The sequence below is a fragment of the Sciurus carolinensis genome, chromosome 6, assembly GCF_902686445.1.
Source record: "Sciurus carolinensis chromosome 6, mSciCar1.2, whole genome shotgun sequence".
NCBI classification, from domain to species: Eukaryota; Metazoa; Chordata; class Mammalia; order Rodentia; family Sciuridae; genus Sciurus; species Sciurus carolinensis.
Genome location: NC_062218.1, coordinates 17,187,676 through 17,215,371, shown reverse-complemented (window position 1 = coordinate 17,215,371; position 27,696 = coordinate 17,187,676). Strand labels below are relative to the sequence as shown.

The window sequence follows — 27,696 nt, the reverse complement described above, 5'->3', positions numbered from 1 at the left end:
ACCATAAACTGAATAGCTTATACAAACAGAAATTGACTTCTCACCGTTCTGGAGAATGGCAAGTTCCTAATCAAGTAGCTGACAGATACTGTTTGGGGAGGCTTCCTTTCCAGTCTTTAGAGAGCACCTCCTAGCTGTGTCTTATGTGACAGAAAATTCAACGATGCCCTCCTTTCCCAGGTTTCTTTTGGAAAGGGTACTAACTCATGCATAGGTCTCAGTTCTCTTGACATAATCACCTTCCAAAGACTCCACCTCCTAAATTTATCACTTTGGGGATTAAATTTCAACATATGATCTTTAGCAAGACACATCCTACCAGGAAGTCTCTGTTCCTACCTGGGGCAACTTGAGTATGTTTAGATGTGACAGCTGTCTTATACCAGAGAAAACAATCCAAGAGAAGGCAAGGCAGAAACTTCTTGGATGTTACACCCCATAATTCCTACCCATCCACAATGGTTACAAGGCGGTCATACCCAGTGTCTGAGGACCACATAGACACAAAAATAACAGAGCCCTGCACAGAAAGGTCACACATCACTGGAGACTCTCTCTTAGCTCAAATAATTCTAATATTAAAAATTTTAGACAATATCATTGATGATGTTAGGGGTGGCCACATCATAAGGACTGTACCTTAGATAAATGCTTGTTTGCTTTGAACAAATTGAAAAATTAAAATTAAATTTTATTATTATTCATTATCTTACCATATCAAAAAGTAATGTGTACTATATAAATCTGTACCAATTTCCCTTCTGAAGGTAAAATGATATTAGCTAGTGAACTTTAAAGATAGTCCTGTGTCCTTTGTATACGCAAGCAAGTTGAATTCTAGCATTATGGTTAATTTAGATAAGTTGGTGATGCTTTTTAATGTTTGTTTTGAATAATGCTAATCTATTTATTTCTAACATTAACAAACATTTTATCCAGTTTACAATTAAATCTAGTTTTTATTTTAACTTTCTTATTTCTGTTATCCACCCAATTGTGCTTATGACTCTCAAAGTGCTAGGTCTATGAAAACAGAAAAATTAGCTAGAAATTCTGTTGTAGTCACCTTTTTTGCTGCTGTGTCTAAAATACTTGAACAGAACAATTATAGAAAAGGAAAGATTATTCAAAGACTCCTTTCAGAGATCTCAGTTCATAGACAGATGAACCCATTCCTCAGGGCTCCAGGTGAAGCAGAACATCATGGCGGAAGAGAGTGGTGCACATGGTGATCAGGAGACAGAGAGAGATCTGCACTTATGACATGAAAAATACATACTCCAAAGGCTTGTGCACGATGACTTGCCTCCTCTAGCCACAACCCACCTTCCTTCAGTTTCACTCAATTAATCCCATCAGGGCATCAAATGACTGATTGGGGTAAGGGTCTCATAACCCAATCATTTTTTTCTCTAAACCTTCTTGCATTGTCTCATGCATGAGCTTTTGGGGACACCTCACATTCAAACCATAACAAATGCAGCCAAAATAATACTAGTTCCACTAATGCTACTAATGTAAGTAGGAAAATGACTTTAAAGACATCTCACCAGCAGCAACTCCTCATTTTGTCTTCGTTTCCTCTAGGAGTTCCTCTTTCCTACTTTGCTCCTAGGAAATGCTTTCGAAAATGGATTACATGGTTATATTCTCTTCTCTTGGTCAGTGGAATGTCTGAGTCACTTAGAAAGTAAGCCTAAGTGCAACAGGAAATCAGTTCTGCTTAAGCTGGAACGTCTTTTATCATTTACAAAGCTGACATTTATATTCTAAAAGTAGAGTAACTGAGCTTGGGGAGAAATTCAAGGATGATAACGACTTCACACCAATCTGATGCTGGACACTCCTCTACTAACCTTGTGCCAAAAATAATCCAGTTAATGTTTGAGGACATTGAATCACAGGGAGTTCATTATGTCCTAAGGGAAGTATGACCAATTTGAGACTGTTTTGTTTTCTGAGTTTTTACCTATATTGAGTCAAAGGATATCATTTCTTTCATGAGATTATTGTTCATTTTTGGACCTGTCATTAAACCAACACTCATTCTGATGTAATGGCTCTAGCTCCCACAACTGATTTTCAAAAGAAAAACAGGAACACCATATTCTTTCTCATGACCCTTTTATTCAATAATGTTTCCCATTTATATGTCAACCTCACTCCCACTCCCCTGCCACTCTGGCCAAGACTTCTGAAATAAATGAAATTATCCTGCCTTTAGTAAGTAAAACTATGAAAACAGCACATATTTCACAGAGGAGGTGAAGTGTCACTCTAAGGGTTAGAAAGTTTCTTCATTTAGCAGTTGTGAGTATACTGAGAACTGAATTGTTTAAAAGGGGGACAAATAAATAGAATGATAGATAAAGCAGACCCCAAAGTCAATGGCAATGAATGCAGAAATTCACAAGGGAAAAGGAAACTTGCATAATGAATCGTGGATATTGTAGTTTTGCTGGGAATGGTGTATACTTCTGTGGACATGGGTAGTTCAACAATTATTTTTCTACTATAAAAAAATTTCTTTATTCTTTTCTGATTCTACACTCAGAAACCAGAGTTTTAAATTAATTTTCTACATAGGACCATCTATAAGGAATGACTACAGTGGTTATTCTGGGAAAACATTATAATCTATGTTATATTTAAAATATATAAGTTGATGTTTTGGACCAATGCTATCCTGAGTTTGTTTAGTGTGAGATGGCTGCATGTTATGTGTAGTGTCAAAACTATGTCTTCTCTCAGCAAGCTAACCATGTCTGAACTGAGCTTAGCCACCAGGTGTTTATATATTTAAAGAGACCATTGTGGTAGACTGAATAATGTGCCCCTGCCAAAAAGATGTCCACCTCCTAATCCTTGGAACCTATAAATACCTTATTTGAAAAAAATGCACTGTACTGATGTGATTAAAGATCCTGAGATGGGGAGATTGTCACTTTTATGTGGATAGGCACAGTGTAATAGTAAGAATTGACAGAAGAGGAAATGAGGAAGATTGGAGTCAGAGGAGAATGACAGTAGTTAGAGAAATGATTGACATTGAAATGGAGGGGGCCTTGCACCAAGAAATGCAGGAAGCATCTAGAAGCTGGAAGTGGTGAGGAAACAGATTCTCCCTGGAGCCTCGAGAGGAGCACCGCTCTGGCAACATAATGATTTAGCCTCATTTACAACTTTAAGGATCCAGAAGTATAAAATAGTACAACCATGTTGTATCCAGAAACCAAGTTTGTGGTAATATTTTGCAACAGAAATTGGAAAATAGCATCTCATTCTTTGAATATGCTTAGATGGTAGTCAATTCACGTTTCTCATTAAACAATCCCATAATGCATTGCAACTTTGCTTTATCTTTATCTACATATATAACTAATATCACTTTTAATACTCTTCTGGGGAAAAAAACATTCTGGACGCAATCTGCTCATTTTTCCTCGTCATCAGATAGTATGCTTCATACGTGCATTTAAAAAGAAAAATCACACACCCACTTTTTTGGTTGCAGTCACATGATGTGTTAAAGTTTTTCAAAAATTAATATTAATTCCTTGATCTCTATATTCTATTTAGAGATCCTTTGATTTTAAAAATTAGATACTATGAAAACCTCTCTAGAAGAAAAACCCTACATTTGCTGTTACCACACATGAAATCTTCCAAATAATTAAATTTGAAATAAAAGCATTTTACGATAAATTCTTATGGAGAACAGAAAACAGAAATATAAGAGTAGTGTACTGAGTGCAAGTGATATTCCAATAATACAAAAACATAAGCCAGTGTTTCCCCCGATGGTGAACTCAAAAATCCTAAAAATAATAACACTCTGAAACAAGCAATATAAAAAAGTAACAAAGTTGAATTAATTTCAGAAACATATGGTTGCTTAACTTTGAAACTTAACAAATTTCAAAAATTTTATAGAACATAGAGAAAGGTTGCATGTTTTTCTCAAATTGTGAAGAAAAAATTTTTTTAAAAATAGTATAATTTAAATGTTAGATATTTAAGAGCATTTTCTTTTCTTTCTTTTTTTTAACTTATTTTTATTGTAAATAAACGCGATACATGTTGTTTCTCTGTTTGTACATGAAGTAAAGGCATACCATTTGTGTAATCATACATTTACATAGGGTAATGGTGTTTGATTCATTCTGCTATTTTTCTCTTCATCCCCCACCCCTCCCACCCCTGTTTTCCCTCTATACAGTCCCTCCTTCCTCTATTCTCACCCCCCTTCCAACCTCCATTATGTTTCATCATCCGCTTATGATTCATCCTTTGGTTGAGATTGGCTTATCACACTTAGCATGATATTCTCCAATTGCATCCATTTGCCTGAAAATGCCATAATTTTATTACTTTTTATGGCTGAGTAATATTCCATTGTACATATATACCACATTTTCTTTATCCATTCATCAACTGAAGAACATCTAGGTTGGTTCCACAATCTGGCTACTGTGAATTGAGCAGCTATGAACATTGATGTGACTGCATCTCTGTAGTATGCTGATTTTAAGTCCTTTGGGTATAGGCCAAGGAGTGGGATAGCTGGGTCAAATGGTGGTTCCATTCCAAGCTTTCTGAGGAATCTCCACACTGCTTTCCAGAGTGGCTGCACTACTTTGCAACCCCACCAACAATGTATGAGAGTACCTTTTCCCCCACATCCTCACAAACACCTACTGTTACTTGTATTCTTGATAATTTCCATTCTATTTGGGATGAGATGGAATCTTAGGGTAGTTTTGATTTGCATTTCTCTTATTACTACAGATGTTGAACATTTTCTGAACATTCATATATCTGTTGATTGCTTGTAGATCTTCTTCTGTGAATTGTCTGTTCATTTCCTTTGCCCATTTGTTGATTGGATTATTTGTATTCTTTGTGTAGAGTTTTTTGAGTTCTTTATATATTCTGGAGATTAGTGCTCTATCTGAAGTATGAGTGGCAAAGATTTTCTCCCACTCTGTAGGTTCTCTCTTCACATAGCTGATAGTTTCCTTTGCTGAGAGAAAGTTTTTAGTTTGATTCTGTTCCAGTTATTGATTCTTGCTTTTATTTCTTGTGCTATGGGAGTCATGTTAAGGAAGTGTGATCCTAAGTCAACATGTTGAAGATTTGGACCTACTTTTTCTTCTATAAGATGAAGGATCTCTGGTCTGATTCCAAGGCACTTGATCCATTTTGAGTTGAGTTTTGTGCAGGGTGAGAGATATGGGTTTAGTTTCATTCTGCAGCATATGGTTTTCCAGTTTTCCCAGCACCATTGTTGAAGAGGCTATCTTTTATCCATTGCATATTTTTGGCCCCTTTGTCTAGTATGAGAAAATTGTATTTATTTGGGTTTGTTTCCATGTCCTCTATTCTGTACCATTGATCTACCTGTCTATTTTGGTACCAATACCATGCCGTTTTGTTACTATTGGCTTGTAGTATAGTTGAAGTTCTGGTATTGCGGTACCCCCTGCCTCACTCTTCCTGCTAAGGATTACTTCAGCTATTCTGGGTTTCTTATTCTTCCAGATGAATTTCATGATTGCTTGCTCTATTTCTGTAAGGTACATCATTGGGATTTTAGTTGGAATTGCATTGAATCTGTATAGCACTTTTGGTAGTATGGCCATTTTGACAATATTAATCTGCCTATCCAGGAACATAGGAGATCTTTCCATCTTCTAAGGTTTTCTTTAATTTCTTTCTTTAGTGTTCTGTAGTTCTCATTGTAGAGGTCTTTCACCTCTTTTGTTAGATTAATTCCCAAGTATTTTATTTTTTTCGATGCTATTGTGAATGGGTAGTTTTCCTAACTTCTCTTTCTGAAGATTCATCACTTATGTATAAAAATGCATTGGATTTATGAGCATTGATCTTGTAGCCTGCTACTTTACTGAATTCACTTATGAGTTCTCAAAGTTTTCTGGTGGAATTTCCAGGTTCCTCTAAATATATAATCATGTCATCAGCGAACAGGGATAGTTTGAGTTCTTCTTTTCCAATTCGTATCCCTTTAATTTCTTTGGTTTGTCTAATTGCTCTGGCTAGAGTTTCAAGGATGATGTTGAATAGAAGTGGTGAAAGAGGGCATCCCTAACTTGTTCCAGTTTTTAGGGGGAACGCTTTCAGTTTTTCACCATTTAGAATGATATTGGCCATGGGCTTAGCATAGATGGCCTTTACAATGTTAAGGAATGTTCCCACTATCCCTATTTTTTCTAGTGTTTTGAGCATGAAAGGATGCTGCATTTTATCAAATGCTGTTTCTGCATGTATCACAATAATCATGTGATTCTTGACTTTAAGTCTGTTGAATAGTGAATGACATTTATTGATTTCCAGATGTTGAACAAACCTTGCATCCCTGGGATAAAACCCACTTGATCGTGGTGCGCTATCTTTTTAATATATTTTGTACGCAATTTGCTAAAGTTTTGTTGAGAATTTTTGCGTCAATGTTCATTAAGGATATTGGTATGAAATTTTCTTTCCTCAATGTGCCTCTGTCTGACTAAAGAATTTTGAAAACAAATATCTTAGTAAAATATGATAACATCTCTCTAGAAGTCAGGAACAAATAAAATTTGTCAGTGTAAAGATTGACAAAAAAGAAATTAAAAATATTACTAAAGGCAGGATGATATGGACGTAACAATTCAATAGAATCTAGAGATAATCATTTAAATTTGTAAATAATTTTAACAATTATTTTATATGATTTTTTTATTTGTTCTAATTAGTTATACATGAGTGTAGAATGCATTTTGACACATCATACATAAATGGAGTATAACTACTCATTCTTCTGTTTTACGTGATGTAGAGTTACACTTGTTGTGTATGCCTACAAGGTAATAATGTCCAATTCATTCTATCCTTTCTACTCTCACACTCCCTCCCCTCCCTTCACTCCCATCTGTCTAAACCAAAGTACCTCAACTCTTCCTGAACTCCTGCCCCTTATTGTGAATTAGCATCAATGTATCAGAGAAAACATTTGGCCTTTGGTTCTTTGGGATTGGCTTATTTTGATTAGCATAATATTCTCTACCTGTATCCAATAAATAGTAAATGCCATAATTTCATTCTTCTTTAAGGGTTAGTAATATATCATTTTGTGGAGGCTAAGACACAAACATTATATTTATTTATTTCTGCAGACTGTCCCCAAATTAGTAATTTTAAATGAAAAAAACATTTATATCAATATCACAAAAATATTCTGCATTTGGTAATAAATCTAAACGGAAGATATATGAGAATCCTGTGCCACACAGTGGATCAGTGTGGTCTGGATTCAAGAAAGAGAATACCGGAATAGAGGGAAGAGATGGGAATTTATTCACACATTTATTGCCATTGACTTATGAATCAGGGGATTCCCACACTGTGCAATAAGGTTTAGTTCAGTCTCCTTAATATTGATTCTGAATCAACTGAACATTCATTGCTCACACAAAAGATTGACCCTAACCCTCATTTTATACCATACAAAGAAGTGAGCTCTGAAGGGATTGTAGATTGAAAGGTGAGTGCGAAATAACACAGGTCTGAAGAAAATACATGAGAATATTAGCATTATTTTTGTTCTGGGATTAACACGGAAATCACTAGCCCTTGTATAAAATGTTAATAAATTGGACTAATTTAAAAGAAGAAGGGAAAATAAGCTATAGGTGATATCTATAGATATCCTATCTATCTATCTGTCTATCTATTGAGATATCTCTAAACAGTCAATTCAGAAAGTATAAAGAATTCTTATAAAACAATGTGAAAAGGAGGAGCAGTCACATTAAAAACTGGAAATATTATTTTTTTCATTTCTGTGTAGTGTTTCACATACAGATATGATGTGTATAAATACATACATCTGAATACAAATATATATACATATATGTTTATAGAGATATTTTTATTATACCCCAAACTGTATAGAGTTCAGTGTGCATGAACAGTTGTGTGCATAAATAAAAACTGGCACATATATCAAAGTAATTTTTTATAGTTATGAGAAGACAAAGGATTGCATATTTTGTGAAATAGATGAATCCCATAGACATAATATCAAGTAAAATAAGCCAGACACCAAAGGTAGTGCATCATATGAGTAATCATTTCCAATTCACAAATAGCTGTGGTAATCTATGGGCATACATAAAATAACATAGAACAGTGTTTCTCTTACTTTTATAGAGGACAAGTGACTTAAAGGGACTGTGTAAGAGGTAGCTGGAATATTGGAAATATCTTATTTCTGAGTTGATAACTGTGTACTTTCACTTCATAAATATCATTGAAGTACATTCTTAAAAATTAATATATAAACCACATGCAGGGGTGCATACATGCAATCCCAGCTACACAGGAGTCTATGGCAGGAGGCCATTTGGGAAACTTGATGTGGCCCTGTTTTAAAATTAAAAAATAAATAAATAAGAGAACTGAGGGTGTAGCTTGTTGGTACAGCACCTGTGAATTGAATCCCCAATACACACACACACACACACACACACACACACACACACATACACCCTGGTATGTGAGCATTGTATTTCAGTGAACATTTATTGCAATAGATACATTTTCAGAGTAACACACATTCCCAAAACAATGGGAAGAAACAAAATTCTCAGGAAATTTCACAGCCAGGGAATAAACTTTAATTGACTCCTGGGGACTGGAACTGTATGTCAGAAATTGAGGTTGCTTCTTCCTACTTGGTGACTGAAATATTTGTGTCTTGATTTTTTTCTCTCCATGATTTGATTCTTTCTGCCTACTAGATTTCTTTGCTTATTCATGCAATCTATCCACCCATATAGTTTTGGCTTGCTTGTGACTTGACTTGTCAAGTCACTAATGCTAAACCATAAACCAGGGGAAATTTTATTTTAAATACTGACAGTCATCTAATGTGTTCTATTAATCAGAATGTAAGGTGTAGATTTCTAGGAAAGACTATGATTAGCCAACTTAATTAAAATTCAAACTCTGAGCCCAGTCACAGATAATGAAGATTGAGGGTAGAGATGGCTCAAGGTTATGTGGGTTAGGTTTTTTGTTTGTTTCTTTCTTTCTTTTAATTTTTAAGAAAAAATACGGTTGGAAAAATAATTGAAATACCTTGCTGCCTGTATCATTATTAAAATAAAATGTCACGATTCTAACTTGTTGATCTCAGACACTCTTAAATTTATTGAGGACATGAAGGGGTTTTGTTTCTGTGCAGTACATCTATCGATTATTTATCATATCAGAAATTAAAAGAAAGAAATTATAAATGTATTAACTTTCCATATAATAACAACTCATTGTGCATTATCATGCCAACATGCTAATGGAAAGTAGCCATATTTTTATTTTATTTCAGAAATAAAAATTTATAGTAAAGTCAGTGAAATTGATTTATATTTTGGCAGATCTGGTATTTTTTTTTTTTTGACCTGAATTATACGAAGGAAGCTCGTTTCACATATCTCTTTATGCTTTTGATCTGTTGTAATGTCACCTGTCATATAGACTCAGAGAAACTCCAGTATACATTTTGAAAGTGAAAAGAGACAACAATGTCTTATGATATAATGGAAATAGTTTTGATGTTTCAGACTCATTGAAAGGGTCTCCAGTACTTCTGTGATTCCCTAGATCTTTTGATATAAAGGATGGAGGATTCTTCTGGGGCCAAATAGACTTGGGTTTGAATTCCATTGGCAGATGTGTTACTTGGCTTTTCATCACTGTGACAACATACTTTGAGAAAAACAAATTAAGGAAGATTTCAGAAGGGTTTCAGAGGTTTCTTTCACTGGTCAGCTAATTCCATTGCTATGGATCTGTGGAGAGGCAGAGCAACATGATGGAGAGGGCATGGTAAAGCACCCCTGTTGACCTCATGGTAGCTGGAGAGAGAGAAACAGACAGTGGAAGGAATCAAGGACCAGATATTCCCTTCCAGAGTATGCTGCTAGAGACCCATTTTGTATATTTCAGAGACAAGTTTGCTGAGGGTGAAGACGAAGGAAGCCTATCCTACCTAGCCTTACCCAGCGCGCTTACTGAGGCATCGGAGATGGAACTCTGAAGGCACGGATCTAATTTTATTTAGGGTTGCACAGGACATATATAGGCACATTATCCAATCAGGTTAACACACTTGTTAAAGCATAACAGAGTCAGCCTATAGGTGAAATATATGTCAAGGGTCCAGGTAGTGCAAACAAACCAAGCATGCCTAAGCAATTCTTCCCAGCAACAGGTCTGGAACAAAGGACTGGGGAAATGGCAAGCTCCAGCACACAGCATGAGGCAAGGCAGCCCAGGGAAGCTCACATCACAGCTCTCTGTGACACATGTCAGAACAAGGCCTCCCCTCAGTTCAAACTCAGCCTCAACAGCTACAAAGATCTTCATTCCATGGTGAGCCTTTACCATTACCTCAGTTTCTCTGTTCAGACTGTTTGGCTTACTTAGACCATGGTGTCAGTGACTGCTATCAGATAAACCTGAGGAGTGTTCCCTACACCATTTCTTCCAACTCAGCTCCTAATAATATCATCTGGCTATGAATCTATCCATGGATTAATTCATTGATGAGTTTAGAGCCCTCATGATCCAATTACTTTCCCAAAGGCTACACAGGGAACCGACTCTTCAATACATGAGTCTTTGGTAGGTATTGAAGATCTAAACTATAACAAGTCACTATGGTTCTATTACCTTTCTGGTCATGTTTCAATATGCCAAATGATTCTGTTAGTAACTCATAAAATTCTAGGTTAGAACTATTTTGAAGGTGACATGAAATTATTCATCAATAATAACAATAACACCAATAAGAGGTGTTCTCTTTCATTGAATATTCACTCTGCTCAGACTCTGTTGTATTTGCTTTATATAAATTACCTCACAGCATGCATTCAAGGGGAGTTTCATTTTGTAGATACAGAAACAGAGACAAAAGATTGTTATGTACTTAAGGCAAAAGGGCTGTCCATTATAGGAACAGGATATGAGGCCAAGCATTCTAAGGTCAATGCTCTTGTTCTGTTATCTTTGCTTGGCAATTAATATGCAAGAAATAAATGTTAGCAAATTTTCTTAACTAATGTGACTTACTCTAACATAGAGCTAAATATGCTATTTTTGGATACCTATGAAATCGCATTACAGACTTACTGTCCATTCATGGGTATCCTATCATATGTACATCTGCTTTGCTTGATAATAACTTGTACTCTGAGAATGTGAAACTGAGCTGGGTGCCATTATAATTTCATAATAATCATTCCCAATGACTTTCCAAAGTACAGGCTATTTTATATGCATTTCACAAGTGAAGTTGAAGTACTCTGACTTTGACACTTGTTCTCAGTCAGGTAGGAAGTCAGACATAGATTTTGAGTTTGAATTTAGGTATTCCAGCACCAGAATGCATTCTCTTAACCACAAAGTTAAAATTTTAAAGTTTTCTCTGACCACCTATATTATGGTAGAGAGTAGAAAAAACAGACAGAAAATGTTATAAATTTATATCTCTTCAGTGACACTTCATTATTTTAGTTGAACTGCTGTGACAGCTCAAAATACCAAAATGACATAGAGAAATGTATAATGTCTTACTAATGTGAAGAATTATTTATAATTAACCAATTAACTAGATGTCCCCACTCTGTTTTCAATGGTTGATTGTCTATGAATGTTGCTATCCAAAGACCTTGCTTTACTATGTTTGGTTACTCTTTATTGCACAAACAGAGAAAAAGAGAGAGGTGATTAAAATAATTTTTAAAAAAATGAAATTGCTTACTAAAAGCTGAAAAGAATGATTCTCTCTTTTCAATTGGCAATAAGAATGATAACTGGAGATCACTCAGGCAGTATTATTTTATTAAACACAATAGGTATATTCAAAATTATGCAAATGGTTTCTATTATTCTTTTCTCATATTTGATATTTTTGTTTTGGTTATTATTTATATAATGTTAGTAATGATGTGCAATATTCTTATTTGCCTTTGGATGATTTATTTATATTTTTTATTATTTAAATATTTCATACAGGAAGTTCTATTAGGAAGAAACAAAATGATAGATTTCAAGTTAAAATAAGAAGTAACCTCAAGGGGAAAAATTGCTCTGTTAGTCAGTATTTATTCACTTTTCCACATTTCTAATTTCTTTCAGGACTGTTTAACTCACCTTTCCTTGTTTTCATTCTGTTCCATTAATAAGTCTTAAGCTTACCTCAGAGGCTCAACTGCCAGAATCATCAAAGCTTTAGTGAAAACAATTTTGTTAACAGTCTTTTTAGATAGACATGATCTGAAGCAGGTTACCTTGTAGCAGAATTTATTTTCAGACTTTTTAGTAGAACGTGGGTTCCAACTGTAGCTATAATTTTGACTTCCCATTGACTGTCAGTTGAAAATATATAGAGAAAGATGCGCTATTTGCAGAATTCTCCATGAAAGGTTTAAAGATTATACATTTCAACATATTCAACTGACAACCCATGCTTTACTGCACATAAAAATAATCACATATTGAAAAGAAATAAATACTTTATGGGCTATAAAGTGCATAGAACAAATTGTATTCCTTAAACCATGTTTCAGAAAGTCAAATGAAATTTAAACAAAGATGTCATGAATAGGAGCTTAATATTATATATTCTAATGACATAGCATAATACAAAGCAATAGAATTATTTTGATATTTTAAAGAGTAAGCACATTTCCTTTGAAAACTCTAATTTATTCTATGTATTTAGAATTTGAGATTTATTTTTGCATTTAGAAGAAAAAACTCAACCAGAATACATATTTGGCTATGAAAACAAAAAATTAAGCCCTGTTTTTTCTTCCAGATTGCAATTTACATGGCATTTTCAACCCTTGTTACTATTGAAAATATAACCTTTATATTCAATATGACATTGAATATATAAAATACAAGTTTAATTAAATGGAATTCTCAGATAAATAAAAATAACCTATTCCAAAGAAATACATAGTAAACATATATTTTTGAGTTTCAAAATATCCAAACTATATGTCTCACTACAAGTAATAGATGTTTATAATTATGAAAGAAGAAAACAACTTTGAAAATGTAAACTGTACAAAATAGTTATCATCCTTTTTTTAAATCCTTAGAAATGCAAGTGTAGAACTTGTACAAAGAAGTAAAATAAAACATAAATACTTAATAAAAACAAATGATTGGTGCAATAAATAATGAAAAAATAGACATTGTATAAGGTCTGTTGCTCATGACTTGTTTACAGAATATTGACTGCTAGTCAATTTTGTAAGTGTCTTAAACACTTTACTCTGAGTGGTCTAGCAGAACTTTCCACAGTTTGAACTCAGTCTTAGTTTCAACTTTTTTTTTAACACATGCCTGAAGACCACAGGTTTTAAAGTAAGTTTCCAGGCATTAGACTCCAAGAATCCTTTTTCTAAAAAAAGAAATTATTTGTTCTTTTTAGTTATACATGACAGAATAATTCATTTTGATGTAATTACACAATCATGGAATACAAGCCTTATTAACAATCATCTGAAGAACATATTTAAAATGCAGTACCAAACAATACCAAAGATGAGATACTGGAAGTTATTGGGGTTTTAGAATTTGTATTTAGGGCCATCTGCAGCATACAGTAAGCCGGTTATATTTAATGAATTATTTCTTTTATTAAAAAGGTAAACCTCCCAAAAAACCCCAGTACACATTTTCTTTCAAAGGATTAAATGTGTTCAATAGTATGTTATTCCTGTTATCAATTTGATAGCACTTTGGACAAATTTATTACATACGATTGTAGTTTTACGAAGATAATTAATTATATGTATCCCATGAAATGTCCATTACTGTTAATGTTATATTACACCTAAATTTTACATTCTCCTTTGTTTCTCATACTAAGGAGGATTTATGAATACTAAGATGGACTTCATGGTCATGCATATGTGTCTTTTTAGTATTGTCTTAGGGCACTGATTGTAAGATAATTGCATATTACAGTGATATGATGATTACCGTGATTATATATTAATGAAACATTTCCTGTGACTTCTTTCAAAGTTTTTCTAGTTTCATTCATATGCCAATGAATATATATTAATGCTATTCTTTCAATGTATATACACCTTATGGAGATTAGATATAAATCTATTTTTGAATCTAATGTGAGGTACTAAAACAACTTTTTATATATTCAATATATAATTTATATGTATATACTTTATACCAATAATTTGGCCCGTTATTCCATTCTACAAAATACTCAATATTTACAATTCTCAAAATGTATATGGAATTTTTATTATGTACAATTCACTTTACTTAATTATTCCAGGAAAATTAGTTTCTGATGTACTTTTTGAAATAAAGCAGCTACAACAAATTTGTTTTATTCAAACATTTGGTAATAATAGGCATTTATTTCTCAATGCATATTTACCTTAATGTTATTTACAATGGAATGTGGAAAATCATGGAATATTTCTATGCTTAGACTGTATTCTAGGTGAAATAAGAAAACATAGATTCAAAGAAAACCAAAACTGTAAATTATGAGCAATTCTTTTGTGTATGCCATTTTGTTCTCAAGAGTTCATTAAAACAATACTCTAGGACTATGTAATATGAGGTTCACAAATGACTTTTGGTCACATAACACTAAAGAAAGGAATCAAATGTGGAAATATTTCATGATGATAACATGTTGCTAAGCAATTTGATATTCATATTATATATGGTATCGCCTAACTTGAGATTTTCAAAATGTATTACAAATTAATAAGGCATACCATGAATTTCAATTTTTTAAATTCTTTCTTTTTATTTGTTCTAATCTGTTGTACATGACAGTAGAATGCATTTATATTGAAAAAGCCAGTTACCCTCATCTACATGCCAGAGGAAAGTGCAACATGACCTTCATAGAATACAGAATGAACATTTGTAATATGTGATTAAATTAATCAGTGAAGGAGCCAACAGGATGGTAAGGTGATTCAAAGATCTAAAAATGATTGTAAGGCTAGAGGGAGGTTATTTGCTTAGGTACAAAGCTGATGTCTTTCAGAGCAATAAAACCATAATGTTTGATGTTATCTTTTCTACAGGACAGAACCATTTGCTTTTGGCCTGAGAAAAAGAAAAATCTATAAGTTATCATATAACTTAAAGGAATATTGACGTTTACTAAATCAATAGCAGGTAGCATACAAGACAAATGAGTATTCTGCAAGATATTTAGATGATCATTGGACACTACAATAATAAGGCCTTAGAGGGACATGCTGTCCTTCTTTAGTCACATTTTCAAGTTTCAGATAATTTATCTTAACATTATTTGTTCTGCCTTCTTTTTTCACATCCCTTGTATACTATCATTGTCTAGTTTATGGCGCCAGCTAATAAACTCTTTCTCCTTCCTTCTGCCAGAGTAACACTTCCCAGGAGAGATGAAAGTAATTAAGTGTGTGAATTGGAAGAAGCTCCCTGCAGGGCTATAGGCAACATGCTAAGTAAGAGTAAATAGAAATTGTTTGAGAAGTCAACAATTAGAGCAGACAGTCAATAAGAACTTAGAGGTAAGATTAGCAATAGATAAGCCACTAAATAGGAAGTATTCCTTTTGAGAGTTAATGGCATCTTTATTTGGAAAGTTTCTGAGAAGTTCAATGTCTCTCTGTGAGCATACAAAAATTTTCCAAACAGTTTTTTTTATCTAATTTTAGATATTTTGCATGTTGCATTAAAAATTTCTTCATGTTTTGAACTGATATAATTAAATGCTATTTACTGTGCCCTTCAAAATGAGACACTTCAATAATTTACTATAGTTCATTCCACAGTGCTTAAGTCCAGAGCCATGATTACACTAAATTGATCTCTTGACATTTCTCACAGCACTTCATTTTCAGAGTAGTTGGTCTTGTGCACATGCACATCAACCCAAAATATTGCAATTCAGAGGAGCCCTTCAACAAACTGTCAGATACATCCATCCTTTCTCAATGCTTAATTCACTTGAAAGCTAAATCCTATAGATTTGATGGTAATCTAAATGAGAGTAATTACTCTTCATTTCAGAGCTTTTAAAAATACTTCCTCTTGTTTAAAATTACTCAATTTGCATTCACCTCAGCATGTGTGAATGGTATTTGTTGTTTGGAAGCTCAGTTTCTAATTTAACATACCTAACTACCTAATAGGGCTAAAGCTTTCTACTTATTGACTCTCTTTTTAAAGTATTAGTTTTGGGTTTTTTTTTTTTTTTTCTTTCTTTCTTTTTTTTGTATCTTCAGAATTATTCCATCTTGTTTTCACCTAAGCAAATTTGAGTGTGTTGATTATGGGACAATCAGAGATTAGGTAAAAGAGAGAAAGAGTGAGAGAGAGAGAGAGAAATACCCATAGGGATTAAGCTGAATATGACAATTTGTTTGATCATTTTCCTGAAATAGGAGGCTTCTCATGCGACATTTGGGGGAATATTTGTACCATGTCAACTCTCTGCATGAATGCACAATTCAAAGCTTTTTAAAAATGTATTTTATTTTTTTATTAATTTATTTTATTTATGCAAAATACCAGTGTTAATTTTGACCTAATTATGTAAGCATGGAATATAATTTGCTCTAATTCAGTACCAAGTACTTTCCCTTTCCCTTCCCTCTACTCTACTGATCTGTCATATATATATATGACATATATATATTGTTTTTAATTAATGTGGAGATACGAAGGTGTGATTCACTATGGTATATTGAAATATGTACATAGGAAAATTAGGTCAGATTAATCCCAATATTTTAATGTTCCCCCTGAAGCAAATTATTAGGAAGAGTCTTTATGTAAAATGTTTTCTTTAACTCACCATAACAGGTTTCTAAGTAAACTGTTGTCACCTTTAAAACATATAAGTATTTGTCTTCCATATGGACAGACTTGAAAGTAAACAAAACCCTGAGAAGAAATCATTCAAAAAAGACCAAGCAAGTTAGACGGAAAAAGGGAGAATCTGACTGTATCCTTGAAGGAGACCACTAACCAAGCACTGAATCAAATATGAGAGTTAAATAACCCTGACCCCTCTCCGACTCCTCTCTGATGTACATATATTCCATTTCCTTGTATAAACATTTAATATTTTGGTATTTCTAAATATTTCAATAAATGTTTACCAAATATTTGGTACAGCCACAGCATTGGTACTATAATTTCAGTGAATATTTTTATATTTATTCTTCTGGTTAAACTCAAATAATCCCATATTTTATATTAATGCCTCTTTGACATCCAAGAAAATAACGAAACAGGTATTTCAAGAAATTTACTCAACATCATATGGGCAAAAGTATAAGAGCTGACATTGAAAAGGCAGTCTGGAACTTGCAGGCCCCCCCTCTTCTTCTGACATTTCCTTGGCAAATATGGTAATTGCTGCAAGGTCAGTAGTAATGGATCCTTACCCCTCCACAGAAGAATTAACAAGGAGCAGTTGTTGTTGTTGTTGTTGTTGTTGTTGTTGTTGTTTTGCAGTACTGGGGATCAAACTCAGGGCCTTGTGCTTGCAAGGCAAGCACTCTACCAGCTGAGCTATCTCCCCAGCCCGTGGTTGTTGTTTTTAAGTGTACACATCTTGTTGTTTACCTTAAGGATTTTCTATTCACTTAGGGTATTATTACCATCCTAGGAAAGTCTTTCTTCACAACATTTTACCTGCTTCTTTTTCCAGTTGATTCTGCTTATATTAAAGCACCAATTATATTGAACATGTTAATTTTAGTTAAAAGAAGCTTAGGTTATAATTATCTATTGTAAATACCTACTACTATCCATATTCCTATGTTTGATTCTGATTCTAAAATTATTATATTCCTAAGATATCTTTATTTAGGTATATGTGATGTCAGAATTCATAAATTATCTATTTTCAAAATATAAAAGAATATCATTCATTGTATTTGAAAAAAGTTTTAATATTGCATTCAAGTTTATAATTCCAAAATTATTAAAATGGAAAAATTAAGATTGATGAATATTTTAAAGCATAAGTGAATGGAGAATTCATATATAAAGTCAAAGCGTATCTTCTTTTCCCTTTTTGATCTCTTTGGGAAATAATGTTTAAAAGTTTAGAAAAATTTAAAACAAGTTCTAAGTATGAATTCAGGGCTTTTTCATTTAAATTTAAATTTTTACTTTGTTCTGCAAGAAAGGGTTCACATAAAATGCCTTTCAGGTATAAGACTATATTTATCATCTTTTTATTTTTAAAAATCTATTATTTATTTTATCACATTGAATGTGTTGCTTTCCAATGACATAATTATGTTTAAGTTGCTCATTGTTTATGGACATTGATTTTTTGTGGATAAAATGAGTGCTATTCCACCCTATTTAAACAATTGTAATATTTTAATGAGAAAATGGACATAAGTTGTCAAGCACAGTGACTGACTGACACATAGTAGGAACTCAGTACATAGTATTAACTTCCACATTCTCATTAGAGATATAACTGGGGCAGATGGGAACAGTCATGGTCCTTCTTCTACAGATGGAAGCTTTACCTACTAAGTTCCTTTTAATATTTTCATTTTCTCTATTTTTATGTTGTGACATTTTAACCATATAATATTAACTTGTGATAGTACTGAATTTGTATATTTTAAAATTTATCATTGTCATTCTATTTCACATGTTTTAGACACATTAAGTTTTTAAAAAGTTAGCTATGTAATCTGAATGCATAACATTTATTTCTTTGATGCACACAAATACACTTGCACTTATAATTTAAAAATAACAAATTGGACCTATCCCATAAATCTCATATCCAATTGGAGAAGTATTCTGAAAAAACTCTTTTTATCCATCTTATACACCTAAGTTTTTAAAAATGGAAACATGCTGTATGCACAGCTTTGTGACTACCATTTTACAACTAATAAATTAGTACTGTGCATGTCAACAGTGAAAGTAGCAATTGATCATTATAATATTAAACATTACCAAGGCAAGTAATCCCAGTGTATACCTAGTGTATGTCCATTATCATAGGAAATTATTTTTACATGTTACATGATATATATCACATTCAAAATTTTGGAAATTGCAATAATTTCAACTACAGTGAAGCATCTTGTCACAATGTATAACAGATGTTATACATTAAGATTAGATAACTAACTTTTTATAAAATTCTTGTGCCTAAAACACATGAAATAGAAGGACTACAATAAATTATAAAATATACAAATCTGTGAGGTGGGTTAAACAGACCTGTCCTCATTATCTATTTCCCAAGGCCAAAAAACATGCACCAGCTTCCCTACAGAGGTGCCTCATATGACATTGAAACTGCTTGTTATGATAATCAGCATAATTCTGTTTCCTTGTTCAAGGACTGGCTTCTAGTCTGTAACACTCAAAAAGGAATAGAATACGACCTGTTTTTTTTTTTTTTCTTTTTTTCCTTTATTCTATTCATGTTACTACACATATAAGTGCCTCATTCATAGACAGCTTTGGATAAATCAATAAAAACATACATGAAACCCTTTTAAAAGCTATAGTGCAAATCCTGTGAAGCATTTAACCGTCCCCTTTGATTTGTACTTTTGAATCTTTTTAAGCTCCACTATTATAAAATGCTTATGTTTATATTGCCGGACTATTATTCAAAATTTCTCCTTAGGAAACAGTCCCAGAATTGCAACTGTTCTATCAAAACATATACCCATGTAAAATTCTAAGGTATGAGGTATAGTATTATTACCCAGAAAGATTTTTCCAGTATTGCTTTCATAACAGTGATTAAAAATAACTATTTTCCCCACACTAACAACACTCAATGTGTGCTTCTTTTTACAATCAAGTCAACGTGAGTAGCCAGAACAAAATTGTAACCTAATTGTACCATGCTTGCTTTGTAGTAGAATGAGACTCATTCACTACTGTAAGAGATAAACTTCCATATCTCAGTGACTTAATGCAGATATTTTTATTTCTCATCTAACATCATTTGGGACCAGAGAAGACATTTTCCCCATGTTCATTAGGGATTAGTTCCTTCTACCTATAGTTCAACTTTCCTCTTAGACTTCAATTTTTTCTCTGCTCATCTGCCAGATGGTAGAACAAATGCAAGTTGATCCCAAGGGAGGAGTTTATGAGCATGCCTGGAAGTGAGTTAATCTTTTCCACTTGGATTCCACTGGACATAATTGGTCAAGGACTCCTCTTGAGTCAAAGAAGTTTGGGAAGTTAACTAGTTATGTGGCTAGGAAAACTCAAACATACATTAATTAAATAATGAGTTAATCCCTACCAGTGTTTTCTGTTCTGGTCATCAAATAACTGTTCCAATCTTCATCATTCACATAAAATACACTTATCCCACCCTAAAGAAATAACTATGCATCTAACTGTGGAAAGACCAACATTTCTGGATTTCTTAAAAAAAATCAAGATCTGACAGATAATTGCACCTGTCTATTCATACATTCAAATTCACGGGCAGAACTGTAACAGGATAAATGCAACATCAGTTCCCTCTCGGAGAAAGGAAAACGGAAAACAAACAGAAGTTATCAATCCATACCAGTATTTAAATGTTCCTGGGCAGGTGACATGATTCTGTCAAATAAGAGGAATGCTCTGGTCCATTAGTCTTTAAGGCATCCAACTTAACCTTGTAGATGATGTTTCCTTCACTTAAAAAAAGAAAATATTTCATTATTTCTTTATAGACATACCATGACAGTAGAATCTATTTTGATAAAATTATGCAAGCATAAGATATACCTTATTCTAATTATATGCACATTTTGTGGGTAAGCATGATGGTGGGGTTCATTTAGGTATTTTAATATGTGTTCATAGGAAAATTATGTTACTTTAATCTACTGTGTTTACTTATCCTATCCCCCTTCCCTTTCTTTTGTTTCCTTTTGTGTAATCTACTGAACTTCTTCCTCTTTCCACCTTTATTGTGGTTTAGCTTCCACATATCAGAGGAAACATTTGATAGACCTTTGGTTTTCAGTGACTGGCTTATTTCTCTTAGCATGATATTCTCTAGAACCACCCATTTACCAGCAAATTTCATAAAGTCATTCTTCTTTATGTCTGAGTAATATTCCATTGTGTATATATACCATGCTATCTTTTTCCATTCTTCTATTTATGAACATCTAGGTTGGTTCCATAGCTTAATTATTATGAACATTATTGTGGCTGTGTCTCTGTAATAATGCTGATTTGAAGTCCTTTGGGTAAATACCAAGGAGTGAGATAACTGGATCAAATGCTGGGTCCATTCCTAGTTGTTTGAGATATCTCCATAAAGCTTTCCAGAGGGCTTGCAACTATTTGCAGTCCCATCAACAATGTATGAGTATTCCCTTTTCCCCACATCCTTGCCAACATTTGTTGTTACTTGTACTCCTCATAATTTTCGTTTTGATTGGATAAATACAAAGCAGTAGGCATCATAATGTCAGACTTTAAATTATACTACAGAGCTATAATAACAAAAACAGCATGATTTTGGTACCAAAATAGACAAGAAGACCAATAAAACAGAATAGAAGGCACCAAGACAAACCCACAAAAAATACAGTTACTCATACTAGACAAAGACTCCAAAAACTCATACTGGAGAAAAGGAGCTGCTTTGACAAATTGTGCTCGGAAAATTGGAAATCCATATGCAAGTCAATTCATGTCTCTCACCCTGCAAAAAATCAACTCCGCATGAATCAAAGACCTAGGAATTAGACCAGAAACCTTGTACCTACTAGAAGAAAAAATAGGCCCAACACTTCAACATATTAGCATAAGAACTGATTCCTGAAAAAGCATCCAAAGCACAAGAAATAAAATTTAAAAATCAATAAATGGGATGGCATCAAACCAGAAAATTTCTTCACAGCAAAAGAAGCAATCAAGAGTGGGAAGAGAGAACCTATGGAATGGGAGAAAACCTTTGCCACCTGCAACTTGGGGTGTTAATTTCCAGGATATGCAAAGAACTTGAAAAACTTAACACCAAAAAATCAAATAGCCCAACCAATAAATGGGCAAAGGCTCTTCTCAAAGGAAGAAATATGAATGATTAACAAATATATCAAAAAAAAATGTTCAACCTTTTTAGCACTTAGAGGAATGTAAAATGAAACTACACTGAGATTCCATCTCACTCCTTCACTTTGTACTTTTAAAACTTCATCTGGAGTAGAAACAGATGAATAAACTGTTCTTTGACTCTCATAACCTGCTACCTACATGGTGAGCCTCAGGACTCAAAGGTTAATCAAGACTCAAAGGTCAACACTTTTTTTTAGTTTGGGATTATGGTTTCTTAGCAAGAAGATATCCCCCAAAATGAGTAGATTTCTGATTGATTAGTTTTTTTTTTTTTTTTTTTTTGATTAGTTTTTAATCAGTTCAATATAACAGTAAACTCACCAAGTTATCACCAGGACAAAATCTAAACCCTCCTCCTTTTCTTACATCTTATCTCTCTTCTTGTTTTGGTTCAGATGTGAGGTGTCCCCCAAAAGCCCTCATGTGAGACCAATGCAGAAAAGTTCAGAGGAGAAATGATTGGGTTGTAAGAGTCTTAACCTAATCAGTAAATTTGTCCCTGATGGGATTAACTGAAGTGGCAGGATGTGGCTGGAGGTGGTGGGGATTGGGGCGTGACTATGGCGTATATATTTTTTATGTGGAGAGTGGAGTCTCTGCTTCCTGATCACAATCATGTGAGCTGCTTCCCTCTGCAACCCTCTCCTGCCATAATGTTCAACCTCACCTGGATCCCCAAGGAATGGAGCCAGCCTTCTTTGGGCTAAGACTAAGACCTCTCTGAAACTGTAAGCCCTCAAATAAACTTTTCCTCTACAGTTGTGCTGGTCGGGTCATTTAGTCACAGCAGCTAAATAGCTGACCAAAACTCCCGTCCTCTCTCAGGTTAGTACTGACCATTGAGGTGCACTGAGGTGTTCTAGAACAAAAGAGTTAAGTGTAGACGTAAAGCATGTAATTTGATTGTTTATTTAGACCATTTATTTTGTCAACTAGCACAACTTAAGAAGTATGTTTATAAAATTGTATTCAGAAATATTTTCAAGTTGTGAGGATTCATATTGTAGCCATCCTTTACAAACTTCAACACCCTAGCCGCTAGTGCCTTCGATCTCTGCCTAAACATCAGGATGTGCTGGGCAAATCTCATTTACATAATATTTTTGTGGCAGCCGGCATGTATAGCCACACTTCCAACTCACTTTTTACCAATTCCACCTGACTTTCTCATCACACCCATGTCTATCATCATATAACTTGTCTGCCTTTTGAATTACTGCCAGTGATAATCTTACCGAACATTTTGTACTTCAGAAGACAGGAGCCCATTTCAAGGTCCTAATTTTTACATTAGTTGGAGAAACCCTAGCAGATCCAGAGACAAACCCACAATTTCATTATTTAACACACTAGAAGTTTTATTCCTAATGAAAGTTTAGATGGAATGGATGGTAATTCTGCATCAGGTTTCCATTTAGAGAGAAGCCTCTTTTTATCTTACTTTTCTACCAGTTTCTGAGACATTAAAGTCATCTGCATTCAGCCAGCAGATGGGAAAGACAGGGTGCAAGATCCTCTGGGAGTTTCTTAGGAACCAGGCGTGGAGGTAGCTATAAATTTTCAGCCACATTTGTTTGCCAGGAATTGAGTGATTTTAGCCAAACCTGCAAGAAAATGCAGAAAATGTAACACATCTGGATGGTCAGAAAAAAAGAGAAATAATTTTGTTACTCATCAGTCAATTGTTGCCTTAATTATTGGGGAAGAATAAACTGTAGGTTAAGGAATAACTTAAGGTAAATGTTATCTGCCTGGTTGAAATTATGATTAGGTTTATATAAAAGGAATTCTATTTCATTTTAAAAATTTATTTTAGTAAGGAATAACAAAATATTAAAAGAAAATTATATCTCCATGAGTTCTTAAATAAAAATCCTTAATTAAATTATTATTTGATAACTAAGTTTTAAAAGTACAAGTCAAAATGTAACTACAAATAATATACCAGTGGAAAATCAGGAAATATTAATCCTAATTATTTCTCTTAGGTGTAGCAGTCTGAAGTATCCAATTCTATCTGGATTACCTGCATTTAAAAAGAGAGATTTATTATATGCATAGGTTTCATTGAAGAAAGATGATATTTTCAAGTGCAAAATTGGGATTCCCTGATTACATAAATGAAAGACCAAAGTGAGAAATAACATCAGGAGATTCCTCTTCAATTGCTGGCTCTCACCATAAGTGAGGTTCCATCTAATCATTTTGAGCTATTAGGATCACAAAACATCAGACCCATTATTCCTTTAATAGTTAGGAATTAAGCATCTTCATATGTAAGACAGACTAAGCGTTCAAGAATAACCAAGACAAACATCTACCACTAGGAGGATCGGAGTGGACAGAAGGTCCCAAGTGGTCAGAATCCCATCAGCTTTGAGCTCATGCAAAGCCCTGGGCTCTACTGGCTGTCTGCTTTAGCAAGTCTTTGGGGTGATCCTAATGCAAGCTTAGCTGGTCTAGTGAGAAACTTTAGGAGCAGTTATGGCAGACACCTGAGAGAATATATCCCCCAATACAGCACCCTCCTTCCTGAGCTTTTTTCTCAATTATAATGGTGAAATTAAGTTGCATAAGATCTGTGTTGAGCAATTTTGTTCCATTTACCAAAATTAGGTCTGATTATAAAAGTTAATATTCCTATAAGTAAGTCAGACTAGAGAGGGTCTTATTGTTATTTGGTAAGCTGATAAAAAAGTGGTATATTAAAATTAAATTCCACAAGGATACTTTTACTTCTCTTTATGAATCTGTGTTTTTTTCAAAATGGATTAAAGACATTTTATAGCAAAGGTTTATAAATATATAGTTAATAAGGAATGCCTCAGAAGTAAAACAAGAGACAATAGGAAAGAAAGCAGGTTGACTAACTATGTTGGTAAATACAGATTATCTGACTGAGAATTGGATTTTTTCTTAAATTTGTTTGAGTTTAGATTAAAGGGAAAGCATGGTTACTTAGGTTGGGATTATAGCTATAGAAACGTGGTACTTTGGTATATTTTCATAACTCTGTTGTGAAGGATGTTATTAAGGACATTTAGAAGTGACTTAAAGGAAGCAGTCAGATAACATAAATAAGAGACCAAAACGGAGAGGAAGAAAATGTGGTGTGGTATGGACTTCTGTGACCAGGAGAGCAAGAGGTTGCAAAGTGGGTGTGTATTTCTCAGCTGAGGTAATTGCCAAACAATCTCCATCTTCAGATTTTTCAAGTGAAGTCAGAAACTTACATTTCCAATGACAAAAATCTCCAGATGCTTTAGTGTTTTAAAATAATTTATATTTTAACACATTGTGTTGGAATAATGGCCCACTGCCAAGTGAGAACATACCCTAGACTACCTGCCAGTTTATAAATCCTGTACTGCATCATATTCTTTATGTAAACTGAAAAGAAAATTACTTATGCCCCATATATCATAACAATATATGGTTTATATTTTCACACTATAAAACACAAACACAACAACACACCCTTTTTAACTTGGATGCCTGGAGGCTTCAAATATTTCTCTTCAATTTTTGCCTAAGTCTCCAATAAAACAAGCTATTAAAGATTCCATTTTGTCTTTTTTCACTTTCAATTTCTTGTTTTATCTGTACTTCCTTTCTTCCATCACTGAATTTTGTTTTAACTTTTTTTTTGTTCTTATTAGTCATACATGACAGTAGAATGCATTTATACATTTTGTTAGACCATACATAAATGGAGTCTAATTTCTCATTTTTCTGATTACATACTGTAGGATCACATGGGTCATGCAGTCATATATGTGCATGAGGTAATAATGTCTGTTTCACTCTACTATCCTTCCTACCCCAATACACCTTCCCCTCTCTTCACTCCCATCTACCTGATATAAAGTAACTCTATTATTTTCTACCCCCTGCACTTGTGAATTAGCTTCTGCATAACAGAGAAAACATTCAGTCTTTGTTTTTGGGGGGATTGGCTTATTTCACTTAGCATGATATTCTCTAACTCTACCCATTTACCAGCAAAAGCCATAATTTCATTCATCGGTTGAAGGGCATCTAGGTTGTTTCCATATTTTAGCTATTGTGAGTTGAGCTACTGTAAACATTGATATGGCTGCATGGTGCATCACTGTACTATGTTGATTTTAAGTCCTTTGGGTATAAACAGAGGAGTGGGATAAATCATTCAAATGGTGGTTCCATTCCAAGTTTTCTGATGAATCTCCATCCTGTTTTCCATAATGATTGTACCATTTTGCATTCTAACCAGCAATGTATAAGTGTACCAGTTTCCCTACATCCTCACCAACATATATTGTTGCTTGTATTCTTGATAATTGCTATTCTGATTGGAGTGAGATGAAATCAGAGTAGTTTTTATTTGCATTGTCTTAAAAAATAAAATAAAATCCTTGTGAATAATCTAAAAATGAGGTGAAAGACCTCTACAATCTACAAAATTACAGAACACTAAAGAAAGAAATTGAAGAAGACCTTAGAAGATGGAAAGACCTCCCATATTCCTGGATAGGCAGAATTAATATTGTCAAAATGGCCATACTAGGAAACACGTTATACACATTTAAAGCAATTCCTATTAAAATCCCAATGATATTCTTCATAGAACTAGAAAAGGTAATCATGAAATTCATTTGGAAAAATAAGAGATCAAGAATAAATGAAGCAATCATTAACAGGAAAAGTGAAGCAGGAAGCATCACAATACTGACCTCAAACTATTTTACAGAGCTATAGGAATGAAAACAGCATGGTATTGGCACCAAAATAAACAGGTATACCAATGGTACAAAATAGGAGACGCAGAGACAAACCCACATAAATACAGTTATCTCATACTAGACCAAGGCGCCAGAAACATTCAATGGGGAAAAGATAGCTGATTCAACAAATGATACTGGGATAAATGGAAAGCCGCATGTAACAAAATGAAATTAAACCTTTATCTCTCACCCTGCATGAAACTCAACTCACAGTGAATCAAAGACTTAGGCACTAGAACAGAGACCCTGTGAATACCAGAAGAAAAGAACTCGAAAACTTAATACCAGTAAAACAAATAACACAATCAATAAATGGGCTAAGGAACTGAATACACATTTCAGAACAAGATATACAATTGAGCAATAAATATATGAGAAAATGTATTTTAATTTTATTGCATTGTTTTTGTTGTATGTTTAAGTCAAACTCTCCTCTAAAATTGGTAAGTGCATGTACAATTGCATTTACACAAAAACATTAATTGGTCTCCAATCATACTTTGAACAGGAAGTTCAGGTTTGGGAAGGACTGCACCTATAGAATATTTTGTAGATTTCTTAATACAGGCCTTACTCATCAGACTGCAGTGAACAATGTTGGTACATCTGTAAGACCCTTAGCAAGAGCACAAACTCTTCTTGCTAGAGCTGAAACAAAGTTGCAACATCCTACTTCCCTGGGTGTCTTATGTTCTAGAGCTGAGCTGAAATTCTTAATTCTTCCAGAAGGCTCTGTACCTCACTG

The 27,696-nt window shown here is 33.7% G+C and overlaps 1 protein-coding gene across 4 annotated transcripts in view; it reads left to right on the top strand.

The window, feature by feature from the left end:
- The window catches only part of Cdh18 (cadherin 18), a 959,213-nt gene that overhangs the window by 550,364 nt on the left and 381,153 nt on the right, over positions 1–27,696 (top strand). The gene's annotated exons all lie outside the window — the stretch shown is intronic.